The following is a 14,060-nucleotide window of genomic DNA, read 5'->3' as shown; positions in this document are numbered from 1 at the left end:
ATGGGGATGCTGGACAAAAAAAAACAAAAAAAAAACAAAACAAAACATCCATTCTCCAAAACATTTGTAGGGTTATGGGGATGCTGGACAAAACTAAACAAAAAACAAAACATCCATTCTCCAACACATTTATAGGGTTATGGGGATGCTGGACAAAACAAAACAAAACAAAACAAAACAAAACAAAACAAAACACCCATTCTCCAAAACATCGGTAGGGTTATGGGGATGCTGGACAAAACAAAACAAAACAAAACAAAACAAAACATCCATTCTCCAAAACATTTATAGGGTTATGGGGATGCTGGACAAAACAGAACAAAACAAAAAACAAAACACCCATTCTCCAAAACATTGGTAGGGTTATGGGGATGCTGGACAAAACAAAACAAAAAACAAAACAAAACATCCATTCTCCAAAACAATGGTAGGGTTATGGGGATGCTGGACAAAACAGAACAAAAAACAAAACAAAACACCCATTCTCCAAAACATTGGTAGGGTTATGGGGATGCTGGACAAAACAAAACCATTTAATAGTATCATTCTATAATCATTTAACAGTAGTTCATATGTGAGGTTTACTCATATTTTCTTATTTTAGGGACTGCTATAGACAAGGAATCCAAAACAACATATGGCCTCCTGGAACCTTCACAAATTTCCTGCCTTCTGGAGGGCAACAATATCTTCATCACTTAAAAAAAAAAATTGTATTGAGCGATTCTCGGCTTAGTGGGCACTTGGCTTCTAGAAACAAAAGCCATTTTAGGGGCTTTGACTCCTTCTAAAGAATATTTATTTACAGATCCCCTTTGTTGGGCCCCCCTCTGGCCAACTGCTCCCATAAACACCTCCTCAGTGGGCAAAAGTTGGCTCTATTGATGAGACTATCGTGAAACTTTCCAAACAGGTCAAGTAGACGCTAATGCCATGTGCATACAGCTAACTCATTTACTATTCTGGTTATTGGTGTGAGGCTGGTTCGCTCTTCTGGCATAGCTGGCCGTGCCATCTGCCTGGACGGGGGTAAGTGAGTGAGATAAACTGGTGATTGAGTGCGGGGCCTGTGTGGTGTAAATGGATGACTGGCACAGGGCAGCGGGCACATGGGTCACCGCGACAGATTGGACTGGGGCCGTGTGGTTCTTCTCTTATTCCGTGACACTGTCTGCACAGTTTGGGTTGTTAAGGGGCTTAAATTCTGGTTTATTATTGAAAGTGCTTGTTTAGGATCGTTTACTATCACTGTTACATGATTTCCCATTACCTTAATTTGCAAAAATGTCTGGATTATGTTACGCAATTACTGCACAAAACCTCTTTTGGGATGTCTTGTCAGTGCAATTGGTGTTTGGAGCGTCCATTGAAGGTTCTGTTGACATGAAGGCCGTGGCAAGTCTTGCAGCTGTCACTTTGTTCTTGAGGGGGCAGAGTAAAAGGAGCAGCAGGCCTTGTCTCAAGAACATTAGCCCAAAGGGAATAAATCAAGCCAGCCGAACAATACTACTGCCCATTAATGTCACCAGCGGCGCTTCCTCGCAGTCATAAACCCTATGGCAGTCTACATTCAAAGGACCAAGTGGCCAGAACATATGTTTGTTGAGATGCAGTGGTGATAATCAGAGCTTAACGTATTAGCATATCCCTACCTAACTTTAAAATCCATTTTACCTGCCCGATATGCCGTCATCCGATATCCAGAGACAAAGTTACAAGTTTTGCAAAAAAACAGCTTACCTAAGAAAGTGACTTAAATGTCGGATGATTTGTGTGTGCAAATACCCAAATAAATTGGGTTTACGTATTGAAGGTGCTGCTGATAAGGGTGAGAGGGATTTCTGCAATCTTTGGATTAGATCCTGCATGAGGGACGCAGCAAGCTTTTGCTCTTTGATGTGGGACATCTGACTCAAGTGTAGGTCTCTAATGAGACAAGGGACAAGGCCAAAAGTGGGCTCTAATCTTACACATTCCTCAAAAAATGAGTGTGCATGTGTGTTTGAGAGAGAGAGAAAAAAACATACTGCTGCTAAGTGATATCTGGGCTGTTATTATCAAGGCTGGGGATGATGGTCACTAAGCTAGTAAACAAAGGGGAGGGTTGGTGTGGTCTGGTGTGCACTTCCAGGTGGGCAAAATTAATGCTGCAAGATTCCTCAGCATCTTCTCAGAAGCACCAGAGAAATCCTCTTTGCTCTTAGTCCTAAAGCACCTTGCAAAGTCGAGGTGGCTTGCAACGGATTGTCTTAATCTGTCCTTTTTGTAAAGAAAAGGGTAAGCCAGGCAGAATGTCAGTCTATATCAGTCAAAAACCAATTGGTTACAAGGATTTTTTTAGGAAGTAGTTGCAACGAACTTTTTTGAAAACCCTTAACATGCTGACACCAAAGCACAGCACAAACGCATACAGCCCAGGTAATTTAATGTGTAATCATATGTATGATTAATCCCCATGTTATGAGGAGGCCAATGCAATTTTTGTGGCCCATCCAGAGGTCAGATATCTTTTCTGCTGCACTCAGGGCTTTCAAAGAGGCTTAGTGGTATGTAAATGAGAATGCTGTGGCTCTAAAGCGCAGTCAGTTGCATTAGATTAGACGTTAAAAATTGTCCCCCTATCTGAGTGGCTTAGGCTGGTGGTCGAAAACTCATTACGCCGATCAAATCCAAGACAAGGAGCGAGTCATTTCTCAGCATTGCTCAGGTGCTTAAAAATCCCACTACGTACAATTTCATCCCACAGTTCCCCTGCTTATCGGAAAAGTGTGAGCTGCTCGCCAGGTGGACTTGGCCTTGCTAACATTTGCTCTTGTGTCCGAGTTGTCAAAGAAGCCAATTACTCCTGCCATGACAAAATGTGAGAAGACATGTGGCTGCTCATGTAGAAAGAAAGAAAATGTCAGGTAAAAGAATATGGACATAAAATCTATGCCATGTACAAATGTTGGTAATACATTTTCACCATGCAATTATAGTTGGCACCAGTTGGTTTCTGAAATGTATCAAGTTCAAGTATAGTTTCTCATTGCTCAGCTTAATGTGCAGAGACAACTCCAAGTAAGCAAGTCATACTGTAGGTCAATTCCTCCCTTGAAAGTGCAAACAATGTGGATATGCAATGCTATCAAAACTGTGCAAACCAAAGCTATAATGCATATACCTTAATTTCCACCTGTGCAACCAATAGTATTAGTCTGTTAGCCCAGTGTTTTCTGTCCAAAGGTTTTTGCCACAGGTACCCCCATAACCCCTATTGATAAAGCTCAAGTACCCCTTCATTGATGCCTCAACTGGATTTTTCTTAAAAGGGCAAGTGTATGGCATTCACTACAAAAAAAGTCACGACATCATTTGTTGTTACAAATAAGTTATAGGTTTAACAAAGCCAAGTCAAAATCATTCCAAATAACCAATGGAACTGGATTACACCTGGCTGGGAATCAATAATAGCTTGATTATAACTGCACATGTGAATGTACTTACGGTGTAAACAGTGTGTAAAAATAGTACCATAACTTTCCTGAGTGCTTATTTACTCTTACAAACAGCTATAACCTCAGTGACTAACATTCCCTATTCTGATTGCAGAATCGTTTAGAAGAAAACTGCAAAAACTTGTCTCATCCTCAGAGGCTTAGGTGAGACTGGCTTCCTGTTGATGGGCTGGTTCAGGCGGCCGCGGGGCTGAACAGGAGGGGGTGGAGGTAGTGAAGCGTGCAGAGGTGCAGATCCCTCAGGCAGCTGCACAGAGACTCACCCTGGACCACACAGAGAGATGCCAATCTAGTTTCCCTTCCCAATCCCTCCACGGATCTAGGGTTAACTTGAAGATAAATGCACCTAGCGATAACGCACAAGGTTTACGCAGGGGAGGTAATTCTGTCATGTGTTACTCAACACAGTAGAGAGTCATGCTACTTTAAAAGAAAATCCTCTGGGAATCGTGTCTGCTGGATCAAAGGCCAAAATTTGACATAAGGTCACCTACTCAAGTATGGACTGCTTTGGAAAGATGGTATCTTTCTAAAAATACCACCGAATGGCAGCATCTTTTAGCACAGTGCAAAATGCAAGGTACTTGGAGTTACACAGTCTGTAGTAAAGCCACAAGTGGGCTGAAATTAATCTTTGCGGCCACAAAAAAAAAAATGTTAGCCTTCTCAATTTAATGCTTGGAATTTGCAAGAGGTTTTATGCCTTTGAAGAAGCTCAAGATTTATTTAATTCCATTAGTGGAAATAGTATCCAGGCCTGTGGAAATGGTAGAAGTAGTGTATGGGTTTGCTGACTAGGGTTGGGGGCTGACTACTGTTGGGGGCAAGTTTGGGTAGGTCTGGTTGGGGTATGAGTAGGGCAGAACGAGGACTGCTTGCCTGTCAGAGCTGAAAGTTTTGCATGGCTAAGTGCACCTAACAGAAGCGGGAGGTTAACCCAGTTGACAGGTGGGAGCAATCAGAGCATAGCAGCTCTAATCCAGCTAGACCTTCACCAACCCACACACGCAGAGACACTTATTGGGAACTCTTGTTCCATGAGAAAAGGTGCCAAACTGACAGCCAGACACCACAAACTAGACAGTTATAGCTCATGTCGTAATGATCATAGTTTCACGATGAGCGCACATGAATGGCACTACAATGCAATTACCAGTGGGAAACTTTGGACCTTCTTTGAGCACAGACTTTCGGAGTTCTGAAAATCGTGGCAGAAGCAAGTTGGTGTTGGTCATAATGGTGAATGTTCACTGTACACTGTCAGGAAAAAAAACATACCTTTAGGGATGCAACAGCTTGTCACTGGGGGTGTACCCTCAAAGAGTGACCTTTGTACCTTCTTTACTCCTAAATGGTGCATATTAGTACCTTAGAGTAGCAATATGTGCCCTTAAGGTTGTAATATGTACTCTTATGGTACTATTATGAACCCTTTAGGTGTAAAGAAGGTACAAAGGTGTCCCTTTGAGGGTACTCCCCCAGTGACAAGCAGTTTTTGCACATTTTCTCTGAGAATGTATAATGTATTTTTCATTTAGATTCACATTTAACAATACAATGAAAAAGTACAAAAAAAAATACTAATTTCAAGGGTTTAATTACTTTTCTTATTCTCTGTAGCAGTAAAGGGCGCAAAAGCAGAAGGTTGTCTTGCGTAAGTGAACCCAACAGATTGCGAATCCAATCATTGCAGTCTACGAACGACGATAGCCATCGCAAACCAACATAATTCTCTAATACACACCGACACGCAGAGTTGCAGTCTTCAGCTCCTTTATCACACAATCGTGTTGTTTCCTCAGGTGTTCCGTGCTGCTAATGCAAGTTGGCCCATGCATGCCAGCAGCTCTAACGTCTTCAGACGTACCCTGCAAATGTGAGGTCTTTGATCTACCTACCTTTGAATCTCAGGTATGGTGGCTGTGCCGTATCCTGGCTGCATGTTCCAAACAAACACCTAACCGCCCCACTTCCTTCTTCAGAGTCACTGCACCAAATGAATAAAAACAGAAGATGTTTATCGGCCTCCCCCATGAAGACTGCTACTCAAATCAGGTGGCAATCAAGACAGAGCTCCAGCAATCATTGACGGGAACGAAAGTCATTACAGAGTTTTGAGTGGAATGCAATATGTGATTATCAAATAGCTGCGATTTACAGTGAGTTGAACTGAGTTGAATCTGTGTTAGGTTGAAAAGGTGGTGTGTTAAATGCTTCAATGGACAGACATTTTCTAGCTATTGGTGTACGACTACAATTTTTCAGTTGTGTTAACAATCAATGGAAAACAAAGTAATAGCACTTGCACTTGATTTTTTTATACGTTTTTTTTATAAGTCAGTACAACAACTCCCAGGTTTCAAATATTAACCCACCCTCAATACTTTAATTTTCCTCTTGAGCACCAGATCTCATTTTAATACATTTACATTGACATTTGTAAGATTTATTCCATCTGAAGAGTTTTTAAAGCTGTTTTGTCACTGGAAAATAATGATCTAAATTAGTGATCTGTGAATTGTTCACATTGATTATGAAAAGTTTTTATTTGTATTTGTTGAAGGGGAATTGATATGTATTTAAATACCTTCTGAAGCATGGCATTCAAAATATTTATTCATTGTGACATTTCACTGAATATCATAATTGCAAATTTACAGTCATTGTAGCTATTGTGACATCCTGTCCACATTCACAAATATTTAATTTTAAGGAATAAGTTTATCTTTTAAATATATTTTTGACTGACATTGTGTGATATTTTAAATTGATAAGATGCATTTATTTATATAAAATATTACATTTAGTACTTTGCAATAACTCAAAAATAAACAACAACAAAAAAACTTGTGTCATTATGGAATGATTTGTGTGCGTGTGTGTGTGTGTGTGTGTGTGTGTGTGTTTTTTCTTCATCTTGATTTGGGGTTAGTAGATTTTCTAGAAAAAAATATTTTTAGGCACCAAGGATGCATTAAACACTACGTGTGTGTGTGTGTGTGTGTGTGTGTGTGTGTGTGTGTGATTTTTCTTCATCTTGATTTGGGGTTAGTAGATTTTCTAGAAAAAAATATTTTTAAGCACCAAGGATGCATTAAACACTACCCTCTTTAATTCTTATTGAACCACATTAAGAAAAAAATTCCGATAAAATTTCTTAAAGGAAATCATGTTTTATATATCTGTCCACTGACCCATGCAGGTCCCTTGCAGACCCCTGGTTGAAAACCTTGGATCTGGGCCAACATAAAAAGCCTAGAAGCCGAAAGGAAGTGAGACATCAAATAGCATAGCAGCAGATAATAGCAAGAACTGGCTCACGGTCTCCACCCCTGTGTGTCTATGTCACTCATTCACGCACAATCACAAACGAGCAAACTATTTGTCAAAGGAGCCCAGGGCTTTGAGCTGCAAGGATTCCCATAGTAAAAGTGTACACACATGCCTATTGTGTTATCTTTGTCATTTCGAGCAGCAGGCAGCTGCATCTATTTCCTTTATAACTTTCACCCTTCTCACCTGGGTGGGCCCTGTCTGGATCCTCTGTTTGGATTAGGGTGACGATTAACGCAACAAAAACACATTAAACCAGAATCGAGTGGCAATTGTTCACTTGGGTCGATTCACAGAGCGCACTTCCTTTTCATGTTCTTTTGGTGAACCCACCAAGCAAACAGGTAGTCTGCATAGAGGAAAGGCAACGCCAGGATTTAAGCTGCGTCTCTCACTACGAGTATTGTGTGTTTGCTGCAGTTGATTGTGGGCTTTCCTGTCTGGCTACGCTGTATTGCGCTGCAAGCTAGGGGACAAATCACATTTCATCACTTATAATTTTCAATTATTGTTAGGTATTGTCTGGCTTCATGTCAGAAGTGTTTTTTGAGAATGAAGTGCATTCATAAAGAGAGGATGTGGAATATCCTTTAATAAACAAGGGTCTCCTCTCTTCCAGGACAGAATTGGTTTGAAGGAAGTGTCTTCATACTGTACACAGTGTTGGCATTTGATAAATAATCTGTAAATATTATCCCAATATTGCTTTTCTCCTTTGAATCAGGGCAATTGCTGGCGGGACAACATTGTTTGAGCCCCTGTTATGAGTGGGTCCACTTAGGTCCTCTGTGATCTAGCATTTCGCTAACCCGCTCAGCTAACACACAGGTCTGATTTGATCTAAATATATATCTAAATAACTAATGGGTGAAATATCCAGATCCACATTTTCATGGCAATTCGTAATATTTTACGCTTTGGTGAACTGGTGACTAATTTGTATGAATTTGTATATCTCATATGTACATTTTCTTATCATCATCTTAATTGGTGGTTAGGTTTAGGGTGGACTTTCGTGTTTACATTTTTGTGTTAAAAAAATAAATACATTTGTTTCCATACAAATGCAATTGAATTAATAGGAAATCGCCACTTCGTAAAATAGTTACATTACTTTTATGAGATCAGCTTGAATTATCTGTCAATAACCACATACATTTCAGTCTATTTTTCTATCATATGGCTTAAAAATCCATAACGAAAACTAAAATGAAAATAAATTTGCAACCCAGTCTCATTAGAAATATATGCTTGTGGTGACGTTTCTGCAACACTGATATTTCATACCTTACTACACGTTTCGCGGCAGTTTCAAAGTGAAATGTCCAGTGAGTGGCACTAAAACCTTTCTAATCTCGCAGCATCTTAAATTTTTTTTTAAATCATAATATAATCTTGTGAAACGCATTGTACGGATATTAGGTTTTCTTAATGGAAACTCTGGCCCTGTAAATCATAATTTGTGTGAAAAGGAATAAAAGTTGACAGAGTTTTACTGCCTCTAGCGTTCATTTCAACTGGAAACTGCAGCGATTCGTACGCATAAGTACGTTTTTGAGTTTTGCAAAAATGTAGGTAGAGGCGCGTATTTTCAATTAGCCTGGGTAGCAAATTTGTTAAGTGAAATATACATGAAACTAAAAAAAAACAAAATATATTACAAATGTCCAACAACTACACTATAAAGACAACAATTTTCAAAGTCGTAAATACAATTTTAAAGATTATGTTTTAAGAGAAAATACTGAGTCTTTTTTACATTCAAATTTTGTTTTAAAGGGGTCATATGACGTTGCTAAAAAGAACATTATTTTGTGTATTCGCTTTCACAACGAAACACACGGCGGCCTTGAGTGAGCGGAGGACGGAGGCCTAGAGTGAGCGGCAACCACATGTGACGACCCCGGGCTGGACTCCGCTTCGTCCACGGTGAAAGCCGATCCGGCGATCCACAGCGCAAAGTTGAAGTATTTCCTCAGCGACCAGCACAGATCAGCTCCAGGCATGACGAAGCAGATATCGTCCTCTTTTGGAAGACCAAACAAAGTAGTTTCGCTTTCACTACTAATCACACAGCATCTCCACGACACGGCGGCAACAACAATACTACAGCGAGAATAAAAGTTACGCCTTCTTTCTTTGCGTGAACATTTGGGCGGCGTTATGCAAATCTTCCCACATAGTGATGTAGATATGTGGGGGCGTGTTAGAACGAGACGTTTTAGGTAGGTGTGGTTAACTCTTAACTTTTATAAAGAATATCTCTTTGGATTTGAGACTTTAGTCTTTGCAACTTTACAGATCTTCTTTATGCACCAAGAGCTTGTAACACTCCAAAGAGAAAGGAAAAATTGAAATCGCATCATATGACCCCTTTAAATAATTGTGCAGTTTATTTGTAATTGTGAAAATTGTTTCAAAGTAAGGGGGTGTTTACATGAGACCATTTTCAACTAAAAATGGAGAAAATGCGTTTTGGAAGCAAGTTTCATAGCGAAAGTTTTTGAAAATGGTATCGATATTGTCTGCGTGTAAACTACAAAAACGCAAATTTGTGAAAAGGGTGATGTCCTGCGCATGCGTATTACGTGTTCAGTCTACATGTGTGAGCGCAGGCGTGTAATGTTTCTTTACAAAGTGGCATCGCCATCTACTGGCCCGGCTTGCATAATACAGCTCTTTTAGCCGTTTTTGCGGATCCATGTAAACAGGGATCATTTTGACAATGTTGTCGTCTGCATGCAAAACTTTTTAAAAAACGCAAAGAAAAAACTTTCTGCAAAGAAAAAAAACTTTAAACTAAAGTTAACTTACATAAAAATTAAATCAATTTTTTTAAAAATATAATAACCCTGCAGTTAACTTGAACTTGTCAGCCCCAATCCCTATTAACAGTATATGGGAAAACATGATCAGTACTTTCTTCAAAATGTCTTCTGTTGTTCCACTGAAAAGAGAAAATCATATGGGTTTGGCATAACAAATACACTAAAATAAGAATTTTCATTTTTGGGTGAACTATTTGTTTAAAATAAGGAATCACAATTAAACTTTTGATTGTTTTTGTAGTTTTTCTTTCAGCCAAATCAAGTCTTGATGTCAACAAAGAGAACGGAAGCTTTACCGATGGTGCTGTGGAGTTACGTAAGGCAAAAATACTTGGGAAACACTGAATTAGTGCACAACTGTTTATTATGCAGAGAGTATGTTGACGGTTTTGATGTTGATCTGCTCAGGGTTCAGAAGTTCCTGTCTGGAATTTGTCACTCAGTCAAAACATTAGCATCCGATTTGCTCCGCACCTCAAGACATGCACTTCTCAGGACGTCAGGGGGAGTGGTGAGACTTTTCAAAACACACAATGTAAGGCTTAACTCGCTATCCTTCAGAACAACTACAGCACACCTGTTCACGGAGAGCAGCGGTGAGATACAGGAAGATGAGTTCTCACACTCGTAATCATTCACGTTTCACCTCATGTTTGTATTAATGCCGTGCCATTCTGCTTCCTTTCTGAAGCTTAAGCTGTGTAAATGATACGTCTTTGCGTGGTTAGGTTCCTAAAGAAGATGGTGAAGAGGACTTTGTCTCTTCATGTAACTTCAACACCGGCTATCACAGAAAGATCAACACATTGAGATTGTTTGCTTGGGCTCAACAGCAAACTAGCCAAAGCAGAGCCCAACGCAGAACAAGAACACACAAACACATGAGCCAAACAAGTCGGAGCTTGCTGGAGGGGGAATGTTTGTGAAAGACAGGCGCATTACAGGTTTATCTAAGGTGTGGTCCACCTTAAGCATTGGTAATTACCCAGGATACAACAGCTGGGGACTGCAAGGGCTGCGCAGCTTTCACTTAACCCACGAATGGCGTATGGGCACACATCAAAACATTTTTTCTATGCCGCAGCCTCTTTTTTGTGAAATAACACTGTATGCTAAAATTGCTTTATCAAATGCATCCAGAGTAAAATAACTTTTCAAAAACTTACCACTATAACCACAATTTACACAGTACTATGGATGTAAAAAAATTTAAAAAAAAGGGTAAAAGTACTAATTTAAGGCAATATTTTATGTTGTTTAAATATGAAATGAGGCATTATCTAATTAAATATGCACTAATTTACATATATTTCCAGAGCAGAAATCTGAACAATGCATAAAACCAGATTCAACATTCTTGCATTCTTGTTTGATTATATATATATATATATAAATAATTGTATATACAAATGTATCATTTATATTATATATATTTTAGAAATAAAATATTATATAAATCAGAGGAGTAATGTATGTATTTTAATCTACAGAGGCAAATACATAATGTGCAATAAAATAAGCACTTAAATGTGTATCTTAGATATTTTCTTCAATTTAGTCTAAACGAAAACATGTTATGGAAGCTAAATATTTATATATATATTTTTTGAGGCAGTGTTGACTGATAATAGGTTTACTGTAACAATAAGTAAATTGGTAAATTTTGAATTTTGAAAAAAATATAATAATAATGTGGGTTATGAATATTAGATATATAAACAATAAGCAAATACTGCATATATTTGTATTTTTATTTTACACCTGGTAAAATTTTCTCAATATCAATATATACACATATCTTACAAAAAACACACTCACCTCTAATGACCCATGAGCCTCTAATACCATTCAGAAACCATTTTATATTTGGTTTGCAAATCACATCTAATTTGATACAACATAACAACGTCTACCACAGATTTGCTGTTACTTTTGACGTAAATGACATAATTTTAGTCTTGTATGATCTAATTTTGATAACCCCTTCATTTCATAATTATTAAAGAATAGGCCTAGTGTACGAGTGCACAACTAACGGGTTGAAAATGCCACAAAAGGTCTAATTTATTGTTAAGTATTGTTAAGGAAATAGAGCTATATCCTTCACATAATGCCTTTTCTGTAAAGCATAACTAACCCACAAAGAGTGAACTCACCTAAAAATATCACTCATATCCTTTGAGGAAAGATCTGTCAAATTTTGTTTGATGATTTGTTTGTCGATTTCAAACCAAACCTTACTTTTTTTTTTTTCTAATTGCCCCTTTTTCCTATTTCCTCCATGATCGTGATAATGACTTCACCTGTGTGCTAGAAGCAGCTGATCTCTATTTGAGTTGACCCTTGACCTCTCTGCGTTCCCATCTTGTACTGGGTTATTCGTGTACCACCCTATAAATTTGATAACTTTGAATATGCTGTAATAATGTGTTGTAATTTTAGGAAGTGTTGAACCGAAAGCTTAAAAACATAATAAATAAGTAAATAAATGAATAAATAAATAAATAAACAAAAAAGCAAACAAACAAACATGACAGTTTATATGAGAACATCATCTGGAAGTTTTAAAAATTACTGGTCAGCTGCATATTAAAATTACTTTCATGAAGGTTGTTCCAAAAATGTATCATAAATAAGAGAAAGGAAATGTACAAGTTTTCAAATAAATTGTTATTTGTTCAGGGGGAAACAAAATAGAAAACTCTTTCTTCACTTCATTGTGATTCTGTAATAAATGAAAATATATTTCAAATCTATTTCATATTTTGCTGAATAAATTATGGCTTATACAGCTGTTTGGAGTCAGTAAGATTTTTTGTTATGTTTTTGAAAGAAGCCTTTTCTGCTTACCAAGGCTCAATTTCTTTGATCAAAAACACAGTAAAAATGCAGTAAAAATAGAAATATTATTACAATTTAAACTAGCTGTTTTCTATGTGAATATCTGTTAAACTGTAATTTATTTCTGTGATGCGCAGCTGTATTTTCAGCATCATTACTGCAGTCTTCAGTGTCACATGATCTTCAGAAATCAGTCTAATATTGCTGCTACACTTCTCATTATTATCAGTGTTGAAATGCTGCTGAATATTTTTGTGGATACTGATAGTTTTTTCAGGATTCTTTGATAAATAGAGTTCAGAAAAGAACTTATGTGTAATATATTTTTTGTAACTATGTAAAGTGTTTAATGCTATTTTTGGTCAATTTAATACATACTTCCTGAATAAAAGTATGAATTTCTTGAAATTGTTGAACAGTATGTACTGAAATGACCCGTCTTATTAACTCTTTTGTCTGTGGAGAAATTCACAATGACGAGGGAGCAAACAAGCGTTCACTGTACATTACTAATAGTCATAAGTTCTTGTAATTAACAATACGCATTAGCATAAGCTCAGGCTGGGATATTAACGTCTCACAGGTTCAGTGCTAAACTTCAAACTGCTCCTTTGAAAACGAGTGTGTGAACAAACAAATAATTGGGACGTGGTAAAGACTGCGCTCTCAGTGGAAATATCCCGCAGCGCGTCGCAACAGCGTAATTAGATTATTTATATCATCGGCCTGTGCTAAACTGATTAGCACACATGCTACCTCTCCTGCCTAGGTGACTAGTTAACATCCCACCAGTTCATAATAAGCTTGTGCTTAGGTTAGCCTATTAGCGCTAAAGCATGGTATTAGCAGGCTATGATCTGTTTGTCCGTCAGTGTTAGCGCTGGCAGCTGCTGGTTGGCACTAAACAGGCTAGCGTGTCAAACAACAGAACGGCAGAAACGTAAACCCTTCATTAGAATGCAGCTAATCCAATGCTGCGTGCTGAAATAACGCCAAATATTAGCTCAATCAGACACCTCTCAACCAGGATCGTTACTATAGCTGCATTAGCATTTAGCTTGTAAACAGGATGCACGTAAGATTCACAGTACTCTTAAAAGTGACAATCACAAAGAGTCTAAGCTGCGTGCAGGAGTGTCATATAGAGCTGCTTTTCTCCAATCTCATGCTAAATTTGCAGGGACGGCTATATTGTAATTGAGACACTGCAATAAATCAGTATTTTTTATCTTGTTTTCAGTGAAAATCCCTAAACATCCCTAAACCAGGACGGATTGATAAAATAATCATAATAATAATAATAATAATAATAAAATAAAATAAAATTGTTATGATTTCAGAATCATATTCAAAGTATTTTATTTTTAAAATTTGATAATACTTGTGGCAATACTACACTGAAAAAAAAAAATATGTAGAAACTATTTTTAAGGTAAAAAGGTAAAATATTGAAATAACCATGACATTTTGAAGTAGAAAAAATTAAATAGGATTTTCTAGTAAAAAAAAAAAAAATGCAGTCTAAAATGTTTTGTTTTATTTACAACTTAGATCATATTTA

This window comes from Sinocyclocheilus rhinocerous, unplaced genomic scaffold (assembly GCF_001515625.1).
Source record: "Sinocyclocheilus rhinocerous isolate Xijiao unplaced genomic scaffold, SAMN03320098_v1.1 scaffold1960, whole genome shotgun sequence".
Classification (NCBI taxonomy): domain Eukaryota; kingdom Metazoa; phylum Chordata; class Actinopteri; order Cypriniformes; family Cyprinidae; genus Sinocyclocheilus; species Sinocyclocheilus rhinocerous.
The sequence above is the reverse complement of the archived record's forward strand: the minus strand, read 5'-3'. Positions refer to the sequence as shown.